The sequence below is a fragment of the Phalacrocorax carbo genome (assembly GCF_963921805.1).
Source record: "Phalacrocorax carbo chromosome W unlocalized genomic scaffold, bPhaCar2.1 SUPER_W_unloc_18, whole genome shotgun sequence".
Taxonomy (NCBI): domain Eukaryota; kingdom Metazoa; phylum Chordata; class Aves; order Suliformes; family Phalacrocoracidae; genus Phalacrocorax; species Phalacrocorax carbo.
Genome location: NW_026990252.1, coordinates 42,367 through 54,917, shown reverse-complemented (window position 1 = coordinate 54,917; position 12,551 = coordinate 42,367).

Below are 12,551 nucleotides of genomic sequence, written 5' to 3'. Positions count from 1 at the left end.
GCTAAAGCTTCAAATTTGTTGCTGGTAGTGATGCTGGAGGGTAGGGGCTGAAGCGGAGCCCTGCTTTTGCGAGTCACCAGTGTCCAAGGTGCCTCGTTCTCAGTGGTGTCTGCTACAGGAACGTGGTTCTGAAGCCACCTATCTATCTCTGCCTTGGCTCTACTAATACTACACAGCCTTCTAACTGTTTCCTGCAACTCGGCCACCTGGTGCAACAGATCATCAACCTGTGCACATCTTGTGCAGGTACTTACCTTCACACCAGAAAAAGGGTCCGGGCACTCGTTGCAACCTATTCAGCCTCCTGAGCTGGAAGGCAGGGATGGGGAGTGGAATGAACTCCCCCATAATCCAGGAGGAAGCAGTTTACGACCTGCTGAGCCACCTGGACACTCACAAGTCTATGGGGCCAGATGGGATCCACCCGAGAGTACTGAGGGAGCTGGCGGGGGAGCTTGCCAAGCCACTTTCCATCATTTATGAGCAGTCCTGGTTAACAGGGGAGGTCCCAGACCACTGGAGGCTTGCCAATGTGATGCCCATCTACAAGAAAGGCCAGAAGGAGGATCTGGGGAACTACAGGCCTGTCAGGGGAAGATTATGGAGTGATACATCTTGACTGAGCTCACCAGGCAAGTGCAGGACAACCAGGGGATCAGGCCCATCCAGCATGGGTTCGTGAAAGGCAGGTCCTGCCTGACCAACCTGATCTCCTTCTATGGCCAGGTGACCCGCCTCATGGATGAGGGAAAGGCTGTGGATGTTATCTAGCTGGACTTTAGCAAAGCCTTTGACACCGTTTCCCACAGCATTCTCCTGGAGAAACTGGCTGCTCATGGCTTGGACAGGCATACTCTCTGCTGGGTAAAAAACTGGCTGGATGGTCGGGCCCAAAGAGTTGTGGTGAATGGAGTTAAGTCCAGTTGGTGGCCAGTCACGAGTGGTGTTCCCCAGGGCTCAGTTTTGGGGCCAGTTTTGTTTAATATCTTTATCAATGATCTGAACGAGGGGATCGAGTGCACCCTCATTAAGCCTGCAGACACCAAGTTGGGTGGGATTGTTGATCTGCTTGAGGGTGGAAAGGCTCTACAGAGGGATCTGGACAGGCTGGATCGATGGGCTGAGGCCAATTTTATGAGATTCAACAAGGCTAAGTGCCGGGTCCTGCACTTGGGTCACAAGAACCCCATGCAACGTGATAGTCTTGGGGAAGAAAAGGGCCTGGGCCTGGGTGTGTTGGTCAACAGCCAGCTGAATATGAGCCGGCAGTGTACCCAGGTGGCCAAGAAGGCCAATAGCATCCTGGCTTGTATCAGAAATAGTGTGGCCAGCAGGAGTAGGGAAGTGATCATCCATCCCCCTGTACTTGGCACTGGTGAGGCTGCACCTCGAATACTGTGTTCAGTTTTGGGCCCCTCACTACAAGAAAAATATCGAGGTGCTGGAGCACGCCCAAAGAAGAGCAACGAAGCTGGTGAAGGGTCTAGAGAACAAGTCTTGTGAGGAGCGGCTGAGGGAGCTGGGGCTGTTTAGCCTGGAGAAAAAGAGGCTCGGGGGAGACCTTATCGCTCTCTACAACTACCTGAAAGGAGGTTGTAGCAAGGTGGGTGTCGGTCTCTTTTCCCAAGTAACGAGAGGAAACGGCCTCAAGTTGCGCCAGGGGAGGTTTAGATTGGATATTAGGAAAAATGTCTTCACCAAAAGGGTTGCCAAGCATTGGAACAGGCTGCCCGGGGAAGTGGTTGAGTCACCATCCCTGGAGGTATTTAAAAGACATGTAGACATGGTGCTTAGGGACATGGTTTAGTGGTGGACTTGGCAGTATTAGGTTAACGGTTGGACTCGATGATCTTAAGGGTCCTTTCCAACCTAAACAATTCTATGATTCTAAGGCAAAACTGGATGACTCAAGGCTTGGGATACAGTAGCTGAAGGGAACATTTTTGGATTCCAGGAGCTTTAAACATAAATATGGACCATATCTGGAGCACTATATGCAATGTTAAGCTTTAAAACACATTTGTACCAGATCCACTTCTTGAAGTACAATTATCTCAACTCTCACCAAATTGAAAATTACATAAAAGGGTATTCAGGGGCTGACTCTATGAGGGAAATTATCATCTTTACATGAACTGTAGTGGTTAAGACGTCCTCTCTTAATGTGTTCACAGATCCAGGAGACCCACTATATCCTCAAGCAACGCTACTTATGACAGATGTTCCAACTCACATATAGGCTGCTCTATCAAAAAGCATTTACCTCTAGATCCGTTGTGCAGTGAAAAAATTGATTCTTGTCCTATTGTTTTCTATTTGGCATTCATGATTGATTCCCCCTAGTTCTCCCATTCTACTTGCTGCTGGGATTTCTTGAAAAAAAAAAGAAAAAAAGAAAAAAAAATTCTAATAATAACAGAGAATCATAGAATGGTTTGGGTTGGAAGGGACCTTTAAAGATCATCTAGTCCATCCCACCTGCCATGGGCAGGGACATCTTCAACTAGATCAGATTGCTCAAAGTCCCCTCCAACCTGACCTTGAACACTTCCAATGATGGGGCATCCAAAACGTCTCTGGGCAACCTGTTCCAGTGTCTCATCACCCTCATGGTAAAGCATTTCTTCCTTATGTCCAGTCCAAATCTACCCTCCTTCAGTTTAAAACCACTGCCCCTTGTCCTGTCACTACAGGCCCTGGGGAAAAGTCTCTCTTCATCTTTCGTAGAAGCCCCCTTTAGATATTGAAAGGCTGCAATAAGGTCTCCCCGGAGCCTTCTCTTCTCCAGGCTGAACAACCCCAACTCTCTCTGCCTTTCCTCATAGGAGAGGTGTTCCAGCCCTCTGATCATTTTCATGGTCCTCCTCTGGACCCGCTCTAACAGTTCCATGTCTTTCTTGTGCTGGGGACCCCAGAGCTGGATGCAGTACTCCAGGTGGGATCTCACGAGAATGGAGTAGATGGGGAGAATCACCTCCCTCGACCTACTTGCCATGCTGCTTCTGATGCAGCCCAGGATACAATTGGGCTGCAAGTGCACATTGCCAGCTCATGTTCAATTTTTCATGCACCAGTACCCCCAAGTCCTTCTCCACAGGGCTGCTCTCAATCCATTCATCCCCCGTCTGTATTGATGCTGGGGATTGCCCCGACCCAGGTGCAGGACCTTGCACTTGGCCTTGTTGAACTTCATGAGGTTCGCAGGGGCTCACCCCTCAAGCCTGTCAAGGTCCCTCTGGATAGCATCCCTTCCCTCAAGCACCACTCAGCTTGATGTCATCTGCAAACTTGCTGAGGGTGCACGCAATCCCACTGTCTATGTCATTGATGAAGATACTCAACAGTATTGGGCCCAATACGGGCCCCTGAGGAACACCACTTGTTACCGGTTTCCATTTGGACATTGAGCCATTGACTGTAACTCTCTGGATGTGACCATCCAGCCAGTTCCTTAGCCATCTAAAAGTCCATCCATCAAACCCATATCTCTCCAATTTAGCGGCAAGGATGTTGTGGGGGACCGTGTCAAAGGCCTTACAGAAGTCCAGGTAGATGACATCCGTAGCTCTTCCCTTGTCCACCAATGCAGTCACTCCATCGTAGAAGGCCACCAGATTAGTTTGGTACGATTTGCCTTTGGTGTGAAGCCATGAAGCTCTCAACATGTGTACTGCTGTTTTTCAAAGACAGCTCTGTGCAGTCTATCCATTTATTTTTTTTTTACGTAGAGGGCAAACCACCCCCACCCCCACCCCCCCGCCCTTTCCTTCCTTGCTTGTCCCTCCTCAACAGTTTATAGCCATCGATTGCAATGCTCCAGTCGTGCGATTCATCCCACCAAGTTTCAGTGACAGTGACAAGATCATAGGTTTCCAGCTGCACAGTGGCTTCCAGCTTGTCCCGTTTGTTACCCGTGCTGCGTGCATTGGTATAGACACTTCAGTTGAACTGTTGACTGTCTCACCTTTTTGGCAGAACCTTTTTGGAGGGTTGGGGGGCATTCCTCGCTACTCCGGTAGGTGTGCTCATCCACCCTGTTGCTTGTGACTACACAAGTGTCACGGCTTTGAACCCCACCCCCCAAGTTTGCTGGTTTAAAGCGCGATTCACTAAATCAGCCAATCTGCCAGTGAAAATTCTCCTTCCTCTTCCAGATAGGTGGATCCCATCTCTCCCCAATAGGTCATATTCATCAAAGAACGTCCCGTGATCATAGAAGCCAAAGCCCTGGTGACAACACCAGCCACCAAGCCAGGTGTTGATCTGCATGATGTGTCGACTTCTGCCCGCACCCCTATCCCTGACTCGCAAGACAGAGGAGAAGATTGCTTGGGCACCTGTCCCCTTCACTTGTGCCCCCAGGGCTCTGAAGTCCTGCTTGATCTTGCCCAGGCTATGCTTTACTGTGTCATTGGTGTCCACATGGAAAAGAAGTAGGGGATAGCAGTCTGTGCTTTTAACCAGCTGTGACAGTCACTCTGTGACGTCCCGGATCCTGGCTCCTGGCAAGCAGCAAACTTCCCTTGACGGTATATCGGGATGACTGTTGTGGTTTAACCACAGCTGGCAACTAAGCACCGCACAACTGCTCGCTCACTCCCTCCCCGGTGGGATGGGGGAGAGAATCAGAAGGGTAAAAGTGAGAAAGCTCGTGGGTTGAGATAAAGAAAGTTTGATAGGTAAAGCAAAAGCTGCGCATGCAAACAAAGCAAAACAAGGAATTCATTCACTACTTCCCATCAGCAGGCAGGTGTTCAGCCATCTCCAGGAAAGCAGGGCTTCATTGTATGTAACGGGTACTTGGAAAGACAAACCCCATAACTCCAAACGTCAGGTTCCCCCCCCGCCTTCCTTCTTCTTCCCCCAACTTTATATGCCGAGCATGACCTCATATGGTATGGAATATCCCTTTGGTCAGTTGGGGTCGGCTGTCCTAGCTGTGTTCCCTCCCAACTTCTTGTGTACCCCTAGCCTACTCGCTGGTGGGGTACTGTGAGAAGCAGAAAAGGCCTTGACTCTGTGTAGGCACTGCTCAGCAGTAGCTAAAACATCCCTGTATTATTGTCATGGTTTTAGCTGGGATAGAGTTGATTTTCTTCACTGTAGCTGGTATAGTGCTGTGCTTTGGACTTAGTATGAAAATAATGTTGATACCACACTGATGTTTTAGTTGTTGCTAGGTAGTGCTTATACTAGTCAAGGACTTTTTTAGCTTCCCATGCTCTGCCGGGTGCACAAGAAGCCGGGAGGGGAGGGGCAACAGCTAAGAGAGCTGACCCAAACTGGCCAAAGGGATAGTCCATATCATGTGACATCATGCCCGGTATATTAACTGGGGAGAGCTGGTGGGGGGCAGCAATCGCGGCTCGGGGACTGGCGGCGTCGGTCGGCGGGTGGTGAGCGGTTGCATCGCTTGTTGTTTGGTTTTTTCCCCTCCTCCCGAGGTTTCGTCTCTCTCTCTCTCTCTCTCGTTATTTTCTTTTTCATTATATTACTATTATTATTATTGTTATTACTGTTTTATTTTAGTTATTAAATTGTTCTTATCTCAACCCGTGAGTTTTCTTACTTTGGCCCTTCCGATTCTCTCCCCCATCTCACGGGGGTGGGGGGAGTGAGTGAGCGGCTGTGTGGTATTTAGTTGCCGACTGGGGCTAAACCACAACAATTATCAACACTGTTTTTAGCACAAATCCAAAACGTAGCCCCATACTAGCTACGAAAAGAAAATTAACTCTACCCCAGGCAAAACCAGCACACCAACAGATGGGTGCCTCTCAGCAGTGTCGCCCACTACTAGCATTCGCTGCTTCCTTTTGCAGCTTTTAGCGTGTGCAACTGGTGCGGTTTCTCTCTCTGAGTCTTGCTCATTGGCTTCATCCACTGCCAAGACTTTGTATCTGTTGCTGGTTGGTACATACAAGGAAATGGGGAGGAAGTGATAGCCTGCTGCCACGAGTTACCAGAGACCATTGGTGAAACAGTGTAACAGGTTGCCCAGAGAGGCTGTGGATGCCCCATCCCTGGAAACATTCAAGGTCAGGTTGGATGGGGCTTTGAACAACCTGGTCTAGGTTGAAGATGTCCCTCCTCATTGCAGGGGGGGTTGGACTAGATGATCTTTAAAGGTCCCTTCCAACCCAAACCATTTTATGATTCTATAGCGCCTCCTTCTCCAAGGTGCTGTCTGTTTGCTGTTGACGCTCTTTGTCTGGTAGCCCTTGGAGGTCAGTACCACAGAGCCCTAATATTTCTTCTTGCAGCGCCTCAAATAGTACTCTGTTTCTTGCTCCCCCCCCAATACAGCATAGCCTGCTGACTTCCTCCTGCAGCTCCTCCACTTGCTGCCTGAGTGACTCCACCAGAGCACACCTTGCACAGGTGGAGCTTGCACCCTCCTCCACCCAGGAGTGCAGGGTACAGACTTTACAGCCCTCCACCTGGACAGCAGCTTCCCTGATAGGAAGCTCTGTCTGGGTGGCTGCCTCCACTCATGCCAGGCTAGCCTGGCTAGGTAGATGGGCTCCCAGCTGCTGCAGAGCACAGCCCTCACCTGGCCTCTGCCACCATGCTGCTGACGATCTCAAAGTACTGCCTAATAAGCCCTTCTAATTCCCTGGAGACCTCAAGCTGCTGGGTAGGCTTGCACAGCCACCAGCTAGCTAGGGTGACCACCGGGGCTGCAGCCTAAGCCTGCGGGTGAGCAGAGCAGGCAGCAGCCGGACAACTGCTAGAGTGTGCCGCCCTTCTCACGCAAACTGCCGGGCCACTTCCCTGAAGGGCCACTCCCTGTTTGCACGCCCTGGCCGCTGGTGCTCCCTAGGGGCCGGTTATATGCAGCTTCCCGTGGTTTGAACTGGCCGCAGGGACCGCCGGCACCACCCAGCTCTCGCCTGCCCCTCTCGTGAGACCTGTCGCCTGCCAGCCGGTCCCTCCACGCACACAACCCAAGGGTGCCGGGGCCCCAGAAACCCCCTCAAACACCACCCCCCCGGGGACCTCACAAGCCTCGCGCTCTTTTCAGGATGCGGCAACAACTGCTGCCGCCACTGCTATTGTTGGCTTCCCGTGTTTTGAACTGGCCGTGGGAACTGCCGGCACCCACATCTTTAACATCCATCAGCCTCTTATAAATATTAGTTACAGCAAAGGTTTAGCTTCCTGAGGTGAAACAAACTTGATCTTGCTGGATGAGAAATACTTCGGGTTGCTTGTCGTCATTGTTTTTCACCATTTACATGCAGAGACAAAGTCCTCAATGAAAGCAGCGCCCAAATAGAAAGGGACTGACATTTTAAAACCATGCATTTATATTGCTTGGCACTAGAAACACTTCTAACAAAACTCTGCACAAATTGAAGTCCTGCCATCAATTGCATGTTCTCAAAGATTCGGGGTTAACTTTTTATTTCTTAAAAGCTTAGACTTCTTGGTTTGATGTTGAGAAGACTGGATAGATCAGGATGACAGGTCATTCCCTTATTTTAAGGGGGATAATTTTCTTTCTGTTGTGCCAGCAACTGGACCAAGTGGGGGTCTAAGTGCAACAGGAGTGAGGAACACAGGTCAGGGCCCGTGTGTCTTTTTACACTCCGGCTGACATAATTCTCACGGAGAGCAGGATCTGGCTTGTATCTTTCCAACTCTTGCCATTACTCTTACCCTTTTTCTTAATTATCTGTAGTTTTAACATTTGGGATAAGTGTATTAGTTGGTAATGTTATTGCTTTTTAGTGGACTAAATTAATAATAACAACTTATATTTGTAATTGTACTGGTTTTGGCTGGGATAGAGTAAAACTACTTCATAGTAGCCTGTATGGGGCTATGTTTTAGATTTGTGCTGAAAACAGTGTTGATAACACAGGGATGGTTTAGTTATTGCTGAGCAGTGCTTACACAGTGTCAAGGCCTTTTCTGCTTCTCACACTGACCTGCCAGCGGTAGTAGGCTGGGGGTGCACAAGAAGTTGGGAGGGGACACAGCCGGGACAGCTGACCCCAACTGACCAAAGGGATATTCCATACCAGATGATGTCATGCTCAGCAATAAAAGCTGGGGGAAGAAGGAGGAAGGGGGGAACACGTTTAGAGTTATGGGATTTGTCTTTCCCAGTAACCGTTACACATGATGAAGCCCTGCTTTCTTGGAGAAGGCTAAACATCTGCCTGCCAATGGATAATAGTGAATGAGTTCCTTATTTTGCTTTGCTTAAGTGCACAGCTTTTGCCTTACCTATTAAACTGTCTTTATCGCAACCCACAAGCTTTCTTACTTTTGCTCTTCCAATTTTCTTCCCCCATTCCACCGGGGGGGGGGTGTGAGCGAGCGGCTGTGTGGTGCTTAGTTGCCGGCCGGGGTTAAACCACAATAGTAATGCTTAAGGATTCTTATTAGAATGTTGTGGGGGACTGTAACAAAAGCCTTACATAGGTCTGGGTAGATGACATCCATAGCTCTTCCCTTGTCCACCGATGCAGTCACTCCATCGGAGAAGGCCACTAGATTAGTGTGGCACGATTTGCCCTTGGTGAAGCCATGTTGGCTGTCCCTAATCACCTCCCTGTTTTCCTTATGTTTCAACATGTCAATTCTAAAGAAATAACAAACAGGGCTTTTAGATAAGATCAGGAAAGAACAATCTGAGTAATTACTTATCTATAATATATACAATGCAATCATTATTAAATATAATTTTAACATCATGTTTACCCATAGTTATTCCATAATGGTACAAGAGACAATGCAGTTCCTACCTGTGATCTGAGTAGAAAATACCTGTTGTACTTTAAAGTTCAGTCCCATGATTAAAACATCTTGAGCCTGTAAAGCTGTGTGTATTTATGAGATGCTATTGGGCAGAAATCATGAGTCCACTGTGCTTGATGAGTTGCTGCTGGTTCACTCAAGGTATATGATTTTATAGATTTACCTGAAATACATGTCTTGTGTCTCTTCACCTTTGAAGCAAATATCTGTTTTTTTGAATTATCCTCTCTAAAAGGAGGGCTACATACTAGTATTAAGGTGGAACTTTACCAATATACTGTTTTTTTCTTGACAGCTGGAAGATGGACACACTTTATTTGACTACGATGTTGGACTAAATGACATAGTTCAGCTTTTGGTACGCTCTGAATCTGAAGCTCCTACCACTTCTGTGACAAATCAGGGTGGAGAGGTCAATCCCTGTGCTGTTTCCAACTGTAAAAGCAAAGTCAAAAGAGCAGCAAGTAGCAGATCACCGAATCAGCCATCTACATCAGCTCACTTGTTTCTTATAGATCCTGGCATTGGATTGTACAAGGTATGTGCAAGTTTTGAAAGCAGGGACCATATCTTGCATCTATCACTTTAATTTTTTTTGCTTATACAGGCCTGTATCTTCAAACAGTTTTCTTTCATGACCAGCTTTATGTCAGTGGGACTGAGAGAGTAGAGGTTAGTTTACACCATGCAGATTAAAATGAATCTTAAACTGAGTTAACAAATCATTTAGTTAGAAGCTAAAACTGGTTGAACACTGGAAAAGGTTGCCCAGAGAGGTGGTGGAGTCTCCATCCTTGGAGATATTCAAAACCTGACTGGACACAGTCCTGGGCAACTCATTCTGGCTGACCCTGCTTGAGCAGGGAGGTTGGACTAGGTGATCCCTGAGGTCCCTTCCAACCTGAGATTCTGTGATTCTGTGTGTGATCTCAAAAAGTCCCTTCCAAACTAAATGATTCTGTGATTCTGTGAACAGATGCAATTGGAATATATTATTAGCTAAGGCATTCTGCTTTCCAAACCTAGCATACAGGTGTGTAACATATTCAGAGGCCCTAAGGACCTAAGGAGGTAATTTGTTTAAAATTATTGCAAGGTAACTGAAACAGTGATTATTTCATCACTGATCTAAAATTTTCAACATAATCTCTACCACTTCTTTAAATTAGGTCCAAAATTGGCTACTTTTTTATAGACAGCTTTCTTTAAGTAGAGGAACACTACCATCAGCAAGTTGATACATATGTGTGTCTATGTGTATACATAATTATTTCTATAGTTGAAGCCCGAGAACAAAGTAGCAAGTATTGGGGGCCCTGGTGGAATTCACGGTCCTGAGGGATATGGGCCAGGTGAAGAATGAAGTCAGTACGCTGAATTTTAGGAGAGCAAACGTTCAGTTGTTTAAAGAATTAATGGATGGGACCCCCTGGGAAACTGCCCTCAGCGATAAAGGAGCTGAACAGAGCTGGAAGCTATTTAAGGACATTTTTCATAGAGCACAAGAACTATTGATTCCCACGTGCAAGACATCGAGCAAGGAAGGCAGGAGACCAGCATGTCTGAGTAAGGACCTCCCAGTCAAGCTAAAGTGCAAGAAGGAAATGCACAGACAGTTGAATCAGGGATGTGTATCCTGGGAAGAATGTAGGGAGAAGGGATGCTGCCTGGATGTGTAGAGGTGGGATCAGGAAAGCAAGGGCAGAAAAGGACCTGGGGGTGTTGGTCGAAAGCCAGCTGAATATGAGCCGACAGTGTGCCAAGGTGGCCAAGAAGGACAAGAGCTATGGATGTCATGGTTTCTGGGGCCCCGGCACCCTTGGGTTGTGTGCGTGGAGGGACCGGCTGGCAGGCGACAGGTCTCACGAGAGGGGCAGGCGAGAGCTGGGTGGTGCCGGCGGTCCCTGCGGCCAGTTCAAACCACGGGAAGCTGCATATAACCGGCCCCTAGGGAGCACCAGCGGCCAGGGCGTGCAAACAGGGAGTGGCCCTTCAGGGAAGTGGCCCGGCAGTTTGCGTGAGAAGGGCGGCACACTCTAGCAGTTGTCCGGCTGCTGCCTGCTCTGCTCACCCGCAGGCTTAGGCTGCAGCCCCGGTGGTCACCCTAGCTAGCTGGTGGCTGTGCAAGCCTACCCAGCAGCTTGAGGTCTCCAGGGAATTAGAAGGGCTTATTAGGCAGTACTTTGAGATCGTCAGCAGCATGGTGGCAGAGGCCAGGTGAGGGCTGTGCTCTGCAGCAGCTGGGAGCCCATCTACCTAGCCAGGCTAGCCTGGCATGAGTGGAGGCAGCCACCCAGACAGAGCTTCCTATCAGGGAAGCTGCTGTCCAGGTGGAGGGCTGTAAAGTCTGTACCCTGCACTCCTGGGTGGAGGAGGGTGCAAGCTCCACCTGTGCAAGGTGTGCTCTGGTGGAGTCACTCAGGCAGCAAGTGGAGGAGCTGCAGGAGGAAGTCAGCAGGCTATGCTGTATTGGGGGGGGAGCAAGAAACAGAGTACTATTTGAGGCGCTGCAAGAAGAAATATTAGGGCTCTGTGGTACTGACCTCCAAGGGCTACCAGACAAAGAGCGTCAACAGCAAACAGACAGCACCTTGGAGAAGGAGGCGCTATAGAATCATAAAATGGTTTGGGTTGGAAGGGACCTTTAAAGATCATCTAGTCCAACCCCCCCTGCAATGAGGAGGGACATCTTCAACCTAGACCAGGTTGTTCAAAGCCCCATCCAACCTGACCTTGAATGTTTCCAGGGATGGGGCATCCACAGCCTCTCTGGGCAACCTGTTACACTGTTTCACCAATGGTCTCTGGTAACTCGTGGCAGCAGGCTATCACTTCCTCCCCATTTCCTTGTATGTACCAACCAGCAACAGATACAAAGTCTTGGCAGTGGATGAAGCCAATGAGCAAGACTCAGAGAGAGAAACCGCACCAGTTGCACACGCTAAAAGCTGCAAAAGGAAGCAGCGAATGCTAGTAGTGGGCGACACTGCTGAGAGGCACCCATCTGTTGGTGTGCTGGTTTTGCCTGGGGTAGAGTTAATTTTCTTTTCGTAGCTAGTATGGGGCTACGTTTTGGATTTGTGCTAAAAACAGTGTTGATAATTGTTGTGGTTTAGCCCCAGTCGGCAACTAAATACCACACAGCCGCTCACTCACTCCCCCCACCCCCGTGAGATGGGGGAGAGAATCGGAAGGGCCAAAGTAAGAAAACTCACGGGTTGAGATAAGAACAATTTAATAACTAAAATAAAACAGTAATAACAATAATAATAATAGTAATATAATGAAAAAGAAAATAACGAGAGAGAGAGAGAGAGAGACGAAACCTCGGGAGGAGGGGAAAAAACCAAACAACAAGCGATGCAACCGCTCACCACCCGCCGACCGACGCCGCCAGTCCCCGAGCCGCGATTGCTGCCCCCCACCAGCTCTCCCCAGTTAATATACCGGGCATGATGTCACATGATATGGACTATCCCTTTGGCCAGTTTGGGTCAGCTCTCTTAGCTGTTGCCCCTCCCCTCCCGGCTTCTTGTGCACCCGGCAGAGCATGGGAAGCTAAAAAAGTCCTTGACTAGTATAAGCACTACCTAGCAACAACTAAAACATCAGTGTGGTATCAACATTATTTTCATACTAAGTCCAAAGCACAGCACTATACCAGCTACAGTGAAGAAAATCAACTCTATCCCAGCTAAAACCATGACAATAATACAGGGATGTTTTAGCTACTGCTGAGCAGTGCCTACACAGAGTCAAGGCCTTTTCTGCTTCTCACAGTA